General features: G+C 43.2%; 1 protein-coding gene across 8 annotated transcripts in view; it reads right to left on the minus strand.

The window, feature by feature from the left end:
• The window catches only part of PLEKHM3 (pleckstrin homology domain containing M3), a 278205-nt gene that overhangs the window by 238534 nt on the left and 27695 nt on the right, over positions 1–11976 (minus strand). The gene's annotated exons all lie outside the window — the stretch shown is intronic.

The raw sequence follows: 11976 nt of genomic DNA on the forward strand, positions 1-11976 counted from the left end.
GGCCTCCGGCATTCTTGATCACAAGTATGGCTCTTTCCTTTGCATTCCTGGTTAATAAAACACAGTTTTTCAAGTCTATTTGTTTCAGGTTATAGTTTTCTGTGTGTAAGCCAGAAACTAGGGAAAAGAATCCAACTAATTTTACACCTTTATTCTCTTCATTACAAATACATGAGAAAAGTGAAATTAATGAGATCCACATTAGTCATGGCACTGCCACAAATGTCCATAGCAAAGGACATGGAGAGAGTGACCCTACAGGAAACAGAGGGACTGTGAATGTGTACTGTAAATATGCTCCACAGGCCCCAGTGCAGTGCTGGCCAGTGCAGTGCACCAATGTTACACCATAGATATTGCTAACCAGTTTACTTGCTAGAAATGAATGAGGCTAAAGTAAGATCTTTTTATGGCTACTTTGGAAACTTTTATTTATGGATAAAAAAGAATATTCTTTTCTTTTCTTTTTTTTTTTTTTTTTTCCTTTGTAAACCTCAGGGAAGACAAATTATCTGTTTAGGCTCTAGTAGAAATAGACCTGTAACATATCTGGATGTATCAGCTCAGGAATTTTTTCCATCTAAGTTCTTTGCTATGGGCAACAGTAATACAGCACAAGTCATTACAGTCCTGGCCAGTTTCACTTCTGAAGTGTGAACTTGACTAGGAGATCAGATTCAATTTCTTAAAAGCAGAGGCTGCCATCCATGATGATGGTAAGCCTTAGGCTTTGTAGAACTTTTTGAAACAGAAAACAAATTTCAAACACCAGCTTTCAAACTATATTCACTCTTTGCCTTGCCATGATGAGTTTATCCCATTTTGCTAATTTCTAGAAATTAAGTATAAAAGGATCCCCTATTTTAAGATACATGGTATTCTATTACTATATGTTTGTGCAACCTACAGACCACAGAAACCTGGAGCCATAAAGATCTACAATCCCACTAGTGCAGGCCGTTCTGAGGCAGAACCCAAGAGCTGCCTTCATCAACAGAGCCCTAATTTTGCTCAGGTATGGTAGCAACATGCTCAGAAGACATGGCTTCTCCTTGCCCCATGGAAACAATTGCATAGTTTGCTGAATCTAATCACAAGAATACTATTTCCCTTTGACAGAGACTGCCTTATGGAGGGGCCTGCAACTTAGGTCAGGCCACTAAGGGAGGGGCTATTGAGAAGCTTTGGGAAACAACCCCAGAGGAGATGCCCTGCTTGCCTCCCTGACTATGGCTGTTGATATATAATAGAAAATAACCCACGAGGCTGCTGTGGCTACTTTGCTCCAAAGAGGGAAAAGATAAGATATTACCAATAATTTGATGATAACAAAGCAAAAAAAAGTTGGAAAAGTGCCTGTATCCTTGACGGCCCTGGCACCACCTATTTCTGACCTTCTTATTAAGTGTTTATTGCTTGCATTCACAAAATGTTCAACAGTTTTCTGGTAGATAGATGAAAACTAAGATGATAACAGCCTTACTATTTACCCACTTTCGGATGAGCAGTCTACAACTTGCTACTGAAAACATTCTAACTGATTTAACAGATTTGGAAAGAGGTTCCAGAAAGCCAAATGACTTGGCCAAGGTTATACCACAAACTGGGCAAGTTTAGAGTGGAACTCCAACCTTCAGACTTTCAATCTAGATCAACCTACTTGTAGTAGAGGAAGCAAGTCCTAAACTTCCTCAGGCTTCAGAGGCAGTATAATAGTGGGGTTATGGGGCCAGCACTGTGGCACAGCAGGTTAAAGCCCTAGCCTGTACCACCTGTATCCCATATGGGCTCAGGTTGAAGTCCCAGCTGCTCCACCTCCAATCCAGCTCCCTGCTCATATGTCTGGGAAGGAGTGGAGGATGGCCCAAGCCCTTGGGCCCCTGCACCCACATGGGAGACCTGGAAGAACTTCTGGCTTCTGATTGGCCCAGCTCCAGCTGTTGTGGCCATTTGGGGAGGTAACCAGATGATGAAAGACCTTTCTCTGTATCTCTACCTCTCTCTCTAACTCTTTCAAATAAATAAAATAAATCTTTAAAAAAAAAAATAGTGTGGTCATATGCTGGCTCAGGAGTTGGCCCTACCAGACACTATTTGTATGGCCTTGGTGTGGGCTCAATTTCTCTAACCCTCAGTTTTCTTATCTCTATAGTCAGGATTATAACACCCATCCTGTAAAACTATAGTGAATATTAAATAAGATAATGAATGAACACTTTCTAGCACAGCATTAGATGGAAAGTAAATCTCATTAAATTATATCTTTTATAGACGGTACTAGTAACAAATTTCATTCACCTTGACTCAAGCTATAAGTATGTGAAAGGAAAGAGAAGTCATTTCCATTTTAGTGAGGGAAAAACCACAACAGAACTTTTCTGCCAAGATTTTTTAAGCACCAATACATAGCATTCAACCTTTCATAGGCTCATACTTGTTATAGTACAAAGTTTTCTATAATGTGATTCATATTTTCAAAGGATGCCTAACCTAGAGTAGAAGATGGATAGAAAACAATTAACTGTAATGTACGAAAGAAAAAAGCTGTGCTTTGGAAACAAAGTGAAGAACAAAATGGATTGTAATTGAGAAAAATATGGATAAGTCTCAGGGAGGATGTGGCATTTGAATTGGTAAAAGATAATGGAGGATTTTTGGAAAGGGAAAAGGTCAAAAGGAGTTTTCTGGGATGAAGAAATAGCATGAGCCCAGGCTCAGGAATATGAAAGTACATGACAAACTAAAAAAGAGCAAAAAGGCTGGGGTGGAGGAAGGAGCAGACAATAAGACTGGAAAGATACCTAATGCTTTCTAAAGTTTACTTGATTCTGTAAGGAATGGAAAACCAAGATTCATTTTTGAGGACAGATTAGCATGAAAATATCCGTGTTTTAGGAAGATAACTCTAGAAGTCTGTAAAACCAGTAACCACAGTTTTCCTTAACCAAAAAAGATAAAATTCACAAACAGAACAAGCACAAGGAATATCAGACACTCCACTTTCAAGGTTGCCACATAGATGTGTGAGGAATCAGAATGCAGGCTGTCAATGAAATATACTAGGTTTCCAAATAGCTGCCATAGCCAACATTCAATAATGTAACCAATGGAAACTATAGAACCGTATAAAATCAACTTTCCGTGACCTATTTTAGCAACTTCTTTGTTCTGAGTAATCCCGCTGAAGGGTGAATCATAAATTCAGCAAGAGACCATGTCCTGGTGACCTCACTTGTTCGAAGCCTGCAGGAATATTCCCACCTCCACTGGCTCCAAGGCTTTTGAGAAACACCATAATTGAAAAAGTAGTCATTTTAGTATAAGTCCCAAATTTGGCTTTTTTTTTTAGTGAAAATGGGGAAAAAGGGAACTGAAAGACAGTAACATAAAACCCAGCATAAAGAACTAAACTGCCATGGTTTTTCTAGCCCTTAAGAAAATCTCTGCTTGAGACCTTCTCATAAAGTACTCAGAACAAGAAATACAGGCATAGGATTGGTACCAGGTCACCACAGAGTGCAACCCATAGGAACAAAAGCCCAGTTGACCACTGCCCTTGCTAAGCAGATGAAAATGTGAACACAGTCAGGGAGGGAAAAGTAAGTTAGATTCTGGTAGTTTGTTGAGTTTCTGAGTCTACAGCTAATGCAAGGATCTTTTATATTTTTTTATTTTAAAAATTGAAACAGCAGTTCATCTAGAAGTAGAGTTACAAAGCACACAGAAATCTTTCTGTTTTAAATAATTTCAAGTATATACCTACACTCCCACCATGACCTTTCATTTTGAATCTGACTATAGTAATTAGCTCCTACACAAGCATGAGTCAGGGTCAGTTCAAATGTATTCTAGAATGATATAATTCTAGAGCTGGGAAAGATTGTAGGCATAAGGGAATCTGCCTCAGTAGGTTTATACAGCAAAGATAGCAGACAATAAGTGGTTTTCCCAAACCTACATAGTGAGTTAGGAGAGTTGGGATAGGACACTTTCAAGTTCTAGCTGAGTTTTTCATATAGACTCATCTTCCTGTACTTTGTGTCTACACTTCTGAGTCTGTGTTTGCATGTATATAATCTGTTTTTCATATGGGGTACTTCTGTGAGATAACTGAGTTAAAGTAAGTTTATTTTGAAATTTGTGTAGTTTTTTTCTTTTCTTTTTTAAAAATATTTATTTATTTATTTGAAAGTCAGAGTTACACAGAGAGAGGAGAGGCGGGGGGGGGGGGGGTCATCTTTCTTCCATCGGTTCACTCCCCAATTGGCCGCAACAGCCAGAACAGCACCGATCCGAAGCCAGGAGCCAGGATCCAGCTTTCTCTGGGTCTCCCACACAGATGCAGGGGCCCAAGGACTTGGCTAACCTCCACTGCTTTCCCAGGCCACAGCAGAGAGCTGGATTGGAAGTGGAGCAGCCGGGTCTCGAACCGGCATCCATATGGGACGCCGGCGCTTCGGGCCAGGGTGTTAACCTGCTACGCCACAGCACCGGCCCCGTAGTTTTTTCATGAATACCCATTTTCCACTAACTTTTGGAATTAAAAAAATTTTGCAGCAAAGTAAACTTGTCATTTAATTCCATTTCCTGCAGACATATTAATGTCCACATGTTCATAAGATTTTTTAAAAAAAGGTTTATTTATTTATTTGAAAGCCAGAGTTAGAAAGAGACAGAGGGAGAAAGAGAGAGTTCTTCCATCTGCTGGTTCACTCTCTAGATGGCCGCATCAGCCAGAGCTGCACTAATCTGAAGCCGGAAGCCAGGAGTTTCTTCTGGGTCTCCCACGTGGGTTCAGGGGCCCAAGGACTTGGGCTGTCTTCTATTACTTTCCCAGGCCATAGAAGAGAGCTGGATCGGAAGTGGAGCTGTTGGAACTTGAACTGGCACCCATATGGTATGCCAGCACGGCAGGTGGCGGCTATACCCGCTATACCACAGTACTGGCCCCTCATGTGAATTTTTATGTTCTTAAAAATATATTTAGGGGCTGGCACTGCAGCATAGTGGGTAAAGTCAGCAGTTCGAGTCTCAGCTGCTCTGCTTCCGATTCAATTCAACTCTCAGCTACGGCCTGAGAAAGCAGCAGAAGATGGCCCAAGTGCTTGGACCCCTGCACCTGTGTGGGAGATCTGGATGAGGTTCCTGGTTCCTGGCTTCAGATAGGTCCAGCTCTGGTCATCACAGCCATCTGGGGAGTGAACTAGAGGATAGAAGACCTCTCTTTTTCTTCCTCTCTCCCTCTCTCTCTCTGTAACTCTGCCTCTCAAGTAAATAAATCAATCAATCTTTAAAATACAAGATACATTTATATTTGGGTTGTATTCTGTGTATTAAGAACCAGCCTGCTTTGTCCCATGGGCAATTCCTTCATGCTACGGCTGTACCATTACTCAATGAACAAGACCAGGATGACAGTGACACAGAAGGGAAAAAGAGTAAGTATAGATTCTAGTCAAAAGCACGTCTCACAGAACTCAAATTAGTGTTAGGCTAGAACTGATCCATTTTGTGATGGGATCAGGCCCTCCCTCAGGGCTGGTGCCACTCACACAGCTGTCAACTGCCCAAAGTGTGGCAGACACTGGGGATGGGAATTAAGAAAGGATCTGATCCTGAGGAAGCTTTGTCCCCACTACATAACTGGGTTCTTTTAGACATAACTGATGGTGCTATCACCTTGCCTCAGACTTTCTCCTTCCCATCAGTGCATGACCTAATCCTCTGACATTACCATTTAGTAGGAGCCATTGGGTAGCACTCTTTATATTCACCACCACAAGCAACATTCCTTCTAAAAGAAGTCAGCTCTAGAGGCCGGTGTTGTGGGACAGCGGATTAAGCAACCACTTGCAGTGCTCACCTCCTGTATCAGAGTGTTGGTTCATTTCCTGGCTGCTCTGCTACTAATACAGCTCCCCGCTAACACACCTCAGAAAGCTGCAGAAGATGGCTCAAGTGCTTGGGCCCCTGCCACTCAGGTGAGACCCAGACGGTGTTCCTGGCTCCTGGTTCAGCCTGGCCCAACCCTAGCTATTGGGGCCATTTGGGGAGTGAACCAATGGATGGAAGATACCTCTCTCTCTCTGTGCCTCTCTATCATTCTGTCTGTAAAATAAATAATTCCTTAAAATATTTATTTACTTGAAATTTAGAAAGGTAGAAATAGAAAGACAGACTTCTTCCATCTGCTGACTTTCCCTAAATGCCCACAATGGCCAGGGCTGGACCAAGCCGAAGCCAGGAGCCGGGACTCAATCCAGGTGTCCCATGTGAGTGACAAGGACCCAAGTACTTCAGCCGTTGCCTGCTGCTTCGTAGGGAGCACATTAGCAGGAAGTTAGATCAGAAGAGGAGCTGGGACTCAAACCAGAAATTCTGATATAGGATGAGGGTGTCCCAAGCGGTGTCTTAACCACTATACCAAATATGAATCCTCATTAAACGTTTAAAATGTTTACCAAGTGTTTAGTACTTGCCAAACATGGTTCTAAAAAGTACTTTAGATGTTTTAACCTACTTCACTCTCATAAGAAATTAAGGTATTACTATTATCCAACACTTTATGGCAAAAGAATATAAATGAAGGCAGAGAGAGATTAAGAAACTGGTCCTATGTTACACAGCTGATAAGCACAGGAGGTTTTGAAACTCTAGCTAGCAGTCTAGGTTTAGAGTTACTACTTTTTAAATTAATTTTTAATTAACTAATTAATTTGAGAGGCAGAGTTACAGGGAGTGGGAGAGATAGAAAGAAAAGCCTTCCATCTGTTGGTTCACCCCCTCAATGGCTGCAGCAGCCAGAGCTGAGCAACCCAAAGCGAAGAGCCAGGAGCTTCTTTCAGGTCTCCTACATGGGTGCAGGGGCCCAAGCACTTGCACCATCTTCCACTGCTTTCCCAGGACACGAGCAGAGAGCTGAATTGGAAGAGGAGCAGCTGGGACATGAACCAGCACTGATATAGGATGCTGGCACTGCAGGTGGAGGCTTAGCCTACTGTGCCATTGCACCAGCCCTAGGGTTAGTATTTTTAACAATACGCCACCTTGTTTGAGTAGAAGATGTTCTTCGGACAGTTGTACCAATTAGCAAAAGAGCTGCCACTACATTCCAGCTAGCCCCTTACACCAGAATCCAATTCCCTTTATATCCAAAGCAGCATTTATCCTCAGGAAGGCTCAGGGACTCAGATATATAATATCAATTGAAGCTTAAGATGCAGATGCAGAGGTCCTATCTAATGAAGTTATCTTCAGATTTGTTTTGGAGGAAAGAAAGGGTATGATTGGGATAGAAGAGGAGAAAGGAGAGTACAAGTAAAATAAGACCATTCTGGGTAAGTCTTTAAGCTATCCAAGGTGAGATCAGAAAACCACCCAGGAGGGAAGAGTAGACATCAACAGGAAAAAAAGAGAAGACCATGCAATGTTAACAATACAAGGAAAAGCACAACAGGACTAGACACAAAGCGAAGTTCACTGCAACAAAACCCATCTGATTACATTTTATTTCTTCTGAGGTCTCCCCAGCCTTTCATTAACCTTTGTTAAGTCTTAGAACAAGAGGAGTGGGAGATGAGAAAAACATGGGTCATTTTAGGACACACAGAGTTTGAGGTGCCTGTGTAACTTTCTAACAGAAATGTTTGCTACACAGATACGCTTGCGAGTCTGCAGGCCTGGCTGACCCCAAATCCCCTAGGTCCGCCATCTCCAGCACCAACCAAAACACTATCTTGCATTCTTCTGCTTTTGGTATATTCCCCAGGAGAAACAATGAGTCTTTCCTTAGTTTGGATTACTAATGTCAAAGGTGTTAAAGCAAACTTTACCCAAAGACCATGGCTTATCCTGACTTGCACATGTGTCCTGGATGCTGGCATACTCCTCAATGCCGGTGAGAATGAAAGTCATCAAGCTGGGTAATTAGCCATGCATCCAGAACTCCTCTCTTCTCCCAGCCCAAGAATGAATGGCCACTGCTTACCCCTGCCCTTCACCTGGTGATCAATAAAAACATGATTTATCTAGCCTGTCCAGCAAAGCATGCCAGAAAGAAAGTGTGAGAAATCTGGTGTGCCATTTACCTGAGTTTGCTCATTCCTGCTATGATGAGTATCTCATAGATGACAGAGAGCTGGCCAGGATATACCCTACCAATACTGCAAGGCCACTGGCAACAGTTTACTTTTCAAAATACTACTCATTACTTACATTTTAACATCATGTAATATTCAACTTTTTAAAAAACTGATAATTAAAAAATAATAACCGCTGGCACCACAGCTCACTAGGCTAATCCTATGCCTGCCGCACCGGCACCCCGGGTTCTAGTCCCAGTTGGGGCACCTGATTCTGTCCCGGTTGCCCCTCTTCTAGTCCAGCTCTCTGCTGTGGCCCGGGAAGGCAGTGGAGGATGGCCCAAGTCCTTGGGCCCTGCACCCGCATGGGAGACCAGGAAGAAGCACCTGGCTCCTGGCTTTGGATCGGCATAGCACGCCGAGCGCAGTATGCCGGCCGTAGCGGCCATTTGGGGGGTGAACCAATGGAAAAGGAAGACCTTTCCCTCTGTCTCTCTCTCTCTCTCTCACTGTCTAACTCTGCCTGTCTAATAATAATAATAATAATAATAATAATAATAATAATAACCATGGTCTGTCAAACACTCTAGGGAGAAGGTCAGGGCTTTAGAGAACCTAATGAAGGTCTTGTTCTTTTACTTAAACCAAAACAAGACAGGATAAATGAAACTGGAGATACTCCATCCCCTTAACCTGGGCTATACCAGGGATTTAGAATGATTTTGGTGGTTTAGTGATAAAACTCTATGTGAATCTTTAGAAGAAAAAAAACTATGGAGGTTATTTGCTAATCAAAGAGTGCATCAGCTTGTACATGAGCTCAAAGAAAGCTACCACTCTTTCAAAAACTGGTGTCACAAGTTGTTTGTCCCCGAATATCTAGTCAGTCACCAAGCTCTATGCTTTGTAACATCCTTTTCTCTTTTTTTAACCCATGATCATCACTCTTCATTAGATGTTACAGAAGACTGGAGAGAGTCCAGCATAGAAATAAGAAATTACAAGTCATGAATTTGCCTGAAGGGAAGAAAGGGATTTTAAAGGATAAATTAAATCTGGATATGAAGATAATATGCTATCTCATAGGTGGGAACACTGCATTTCCTTAGTAGATTACTAAATCTTTGTTTCAGGTTGTAATTATTAACTAACCTTCATGATGAAAATGCTAAATACAGCAATGGAATACCAGGCAATGACAGAGACTGAAGTGATCTAAAGCACCAATAAAGGCAGGAGGCATTAATCCAGCACCTAAGACAGTTAAGATGATCACATCCCACACTGAAGTACCTGGATTTGTTTCTTGGTTCCAGTTGCTGACTCCAGCTTCCTGCTAACATAGACCCTGGGAGGTTGAAGTGACGGCTCAAGTACTTGGGTCCGGCCGGCGCCGTGGCTCAACAGGCTAATCCTCCGCCTTGCGGCACTGGCACACCGAGTTCTAGTCCGGTTGGGGCGCCGGATTCTATCCCAGTTGCCCCTCTTCCAGGCCAGCTCTCTGCTATGGCCCAGGAAGGCAGTGGAAGATGGCCCAAGTGCTTGGGCCCTGCACCCGCATGGGAGACCAGGAGAAGCACCTGGCTCCTGGCTTCGGATCAGCGCAATGCACTGGCCTTAGCGGCCATTGGAGGGTGAACCAACGGCAAAAAGGAAGACCTTTCTCTCTGTCTCTCTCTCTCTCACTATCCACTCTGCCTGTCAAAAAAAAAAAAAAAAAAAAGTACTTGGGTCCCCGCCCCATGAGGAATACCTGGATCGAGTGCCAGGCTCCTGGCTTTGGCCCTGGTCCAGCAGCAACTGTTGTGGGCATCTAGGGAGTGAACCAGCAGATGGGACTCAGTCCCTGTTCATGTGTTCCTTTGTGCGTTATCTCTCTTTCTCTTATAAAAAATAAATTGAAAAGAAAAATAAAATGGCAATTAAAAATAAGGAAGCTAAGAGTTGACATCTAAGGGTTAAGATGAGTGACCAGGCTGGCGCCGTGGCTCAATAGGCTAATCCTCCACCTGCAGCGCCGGCACACCGGGTTCTAGTCCCGGATGGGGCACCGGATTCTGTCCCGGTTGCCCCTCTTCCAGGCCAGCTCTCTGCTATGGCCCGGGAGTGCAGTGGAGGATGGCCCAAGTGCTTGGGCCCTGCACCCGCATGGGAGACCAGGAGAAGCACCTGGCTCCTGGCTTCGGATCAGCATGATGTGCTAGCCGCAGCGTGCCAGCCACAGCAGCCGTTGGAGGGTGAACCAACAGCAAAGGAAGACCTTTCTCTCTGTCTCTCTCTCTCTCACTGTCCACTCTGCTTGTCAAAAAAAAAAAAAAAAAAAAAAAAAAAGATGAGTGACTGAAGAATCATCACTGGGGCCCGGGGTGCTATGACATAGTGGATAAAGCCGCCACCTGCAGTGTTGGCATCCCATATGTGTGCCGGTTTGAGTCCCAGCTGCTCCACTTTCAATCCAGCTCTCTGCTATAGCTTGGAAAAGCAGTAGAAGATGGCCCAAGTCCTTGGGCCCCTGCACCCATGTGGGAGACCAGGAAAAAGGTTCTGACTCCTGGCTTCGGATCAGTCAGCTCCAGCCATTGTGGACATTTGGGGAGTAAACTAGTGGATGGAAGATCTTTTTCTCTCTCTCCCTCTCTCTGTCTGTGATTCCATCTCTGAAATAAATAAATAAAAATCTTTAAAAAAAATCATCAGTAATAAAAAGTGAAAACCTTTATAATTGAGTTTCTCTTGAAGAAAATGCTGGAGGAAATGGAGATGTTTTCCTATGTCTCACAACAGAGAAAGCTCATGTGTGAGAACATGAGTACATGTTTATGTGCACATATACTGAACAAATTATGAGGAAAAAAGAAACCCAAGGCCCCCACCATGAGGTCCTACCCATCCTTTCTAGCCTTCTCCTCCCACTACTTGCAGGATCCTCCACTCTACTCAAAGGATATTCTTGCTCTCCTTGGCACCTCCATTACCTCACCGTTGTCCACCCAACAGTGCCCCCTCCGAGACACTGCATGTTAGTGTCCTTCAAGGACATGTGGCTCAGTTCCACATCTCCCTGAAAGCCCTTCCCGACGGCCCAGCCCAGTGTCTTCTTCCTCTGTCTTCTCACAGTCATTGTGCTGACTCACATATGGAGTAAAACAAAAGTTCCCTCACAAACATCTTAGCTGATCATCTACCGTCCCTCATGACTACGTACTCTGTGAGTCTGATAGTTACCTTATCTTCTCAGCTAGATGGGAAGTTCTTTAAGGCATGGACTGTGTCTTCACATATCTTTTAATCCTTCCTAATCCAACGCTAAATCCAACATGTGATCCAATAAACATTTATTGATATAAATAAGCAGTATTGCTCAATGTTCAAAGGAAAAAACTACATTATATACAAGAATAATCTATCAGGCAAGATTAGAAAGGAAGACTTAGCCATATTTGTCATTTCATTAACTACCCCTTAAGAAGACTATCAATGTGAAACAAGGTAAAGTTGGAAATAAATGAAAAAGGGTGTGGGCCTTTGGTATAATAGGTTAAGATATCACTTGGGACACCCACATCCCATTTCAGAGTCTTTGGGTTCAAGTCCCAGTCTATTCCCAATTCCAGCTTTCTATTAATGTATAACCTAGCAGACAGTAGGTGATGGCTCATACGTGGGTCTCTGCTACTCCCATGGGAGATTCAGACTGAGTTCTGGGATCCTGCCTTCAGTCTGGCCCAGCCCTGATTACTGCAGGCATTTGGGAAGTGAAACAGTAGATGGGACACCTCTTTCTGTCTGTGTGTTTCTGTTTCTCTCTATCTCTCTGTCTTTCAAATAAAAACAAAGATTTAAAAACTCTATCTATATCTAGCTATATAAAGAAAAAAAAGAAGCCGGCTCCATG

This window comes from Lepus europaeus, chromosome 1 (assembly GCF_033115175.1).
Source record: "Lepus europaeus isolate LE1 chromosome 1, mLepTim1.pri, whole genome shotgun sequence".
NCBI classification, from domain to species: domain Eukaryota; kingdom Metazoa; phylum Chordata; class Mammalia; order Lagomorpha; family Leporidae; genus Lepus; species Lepus europaeus.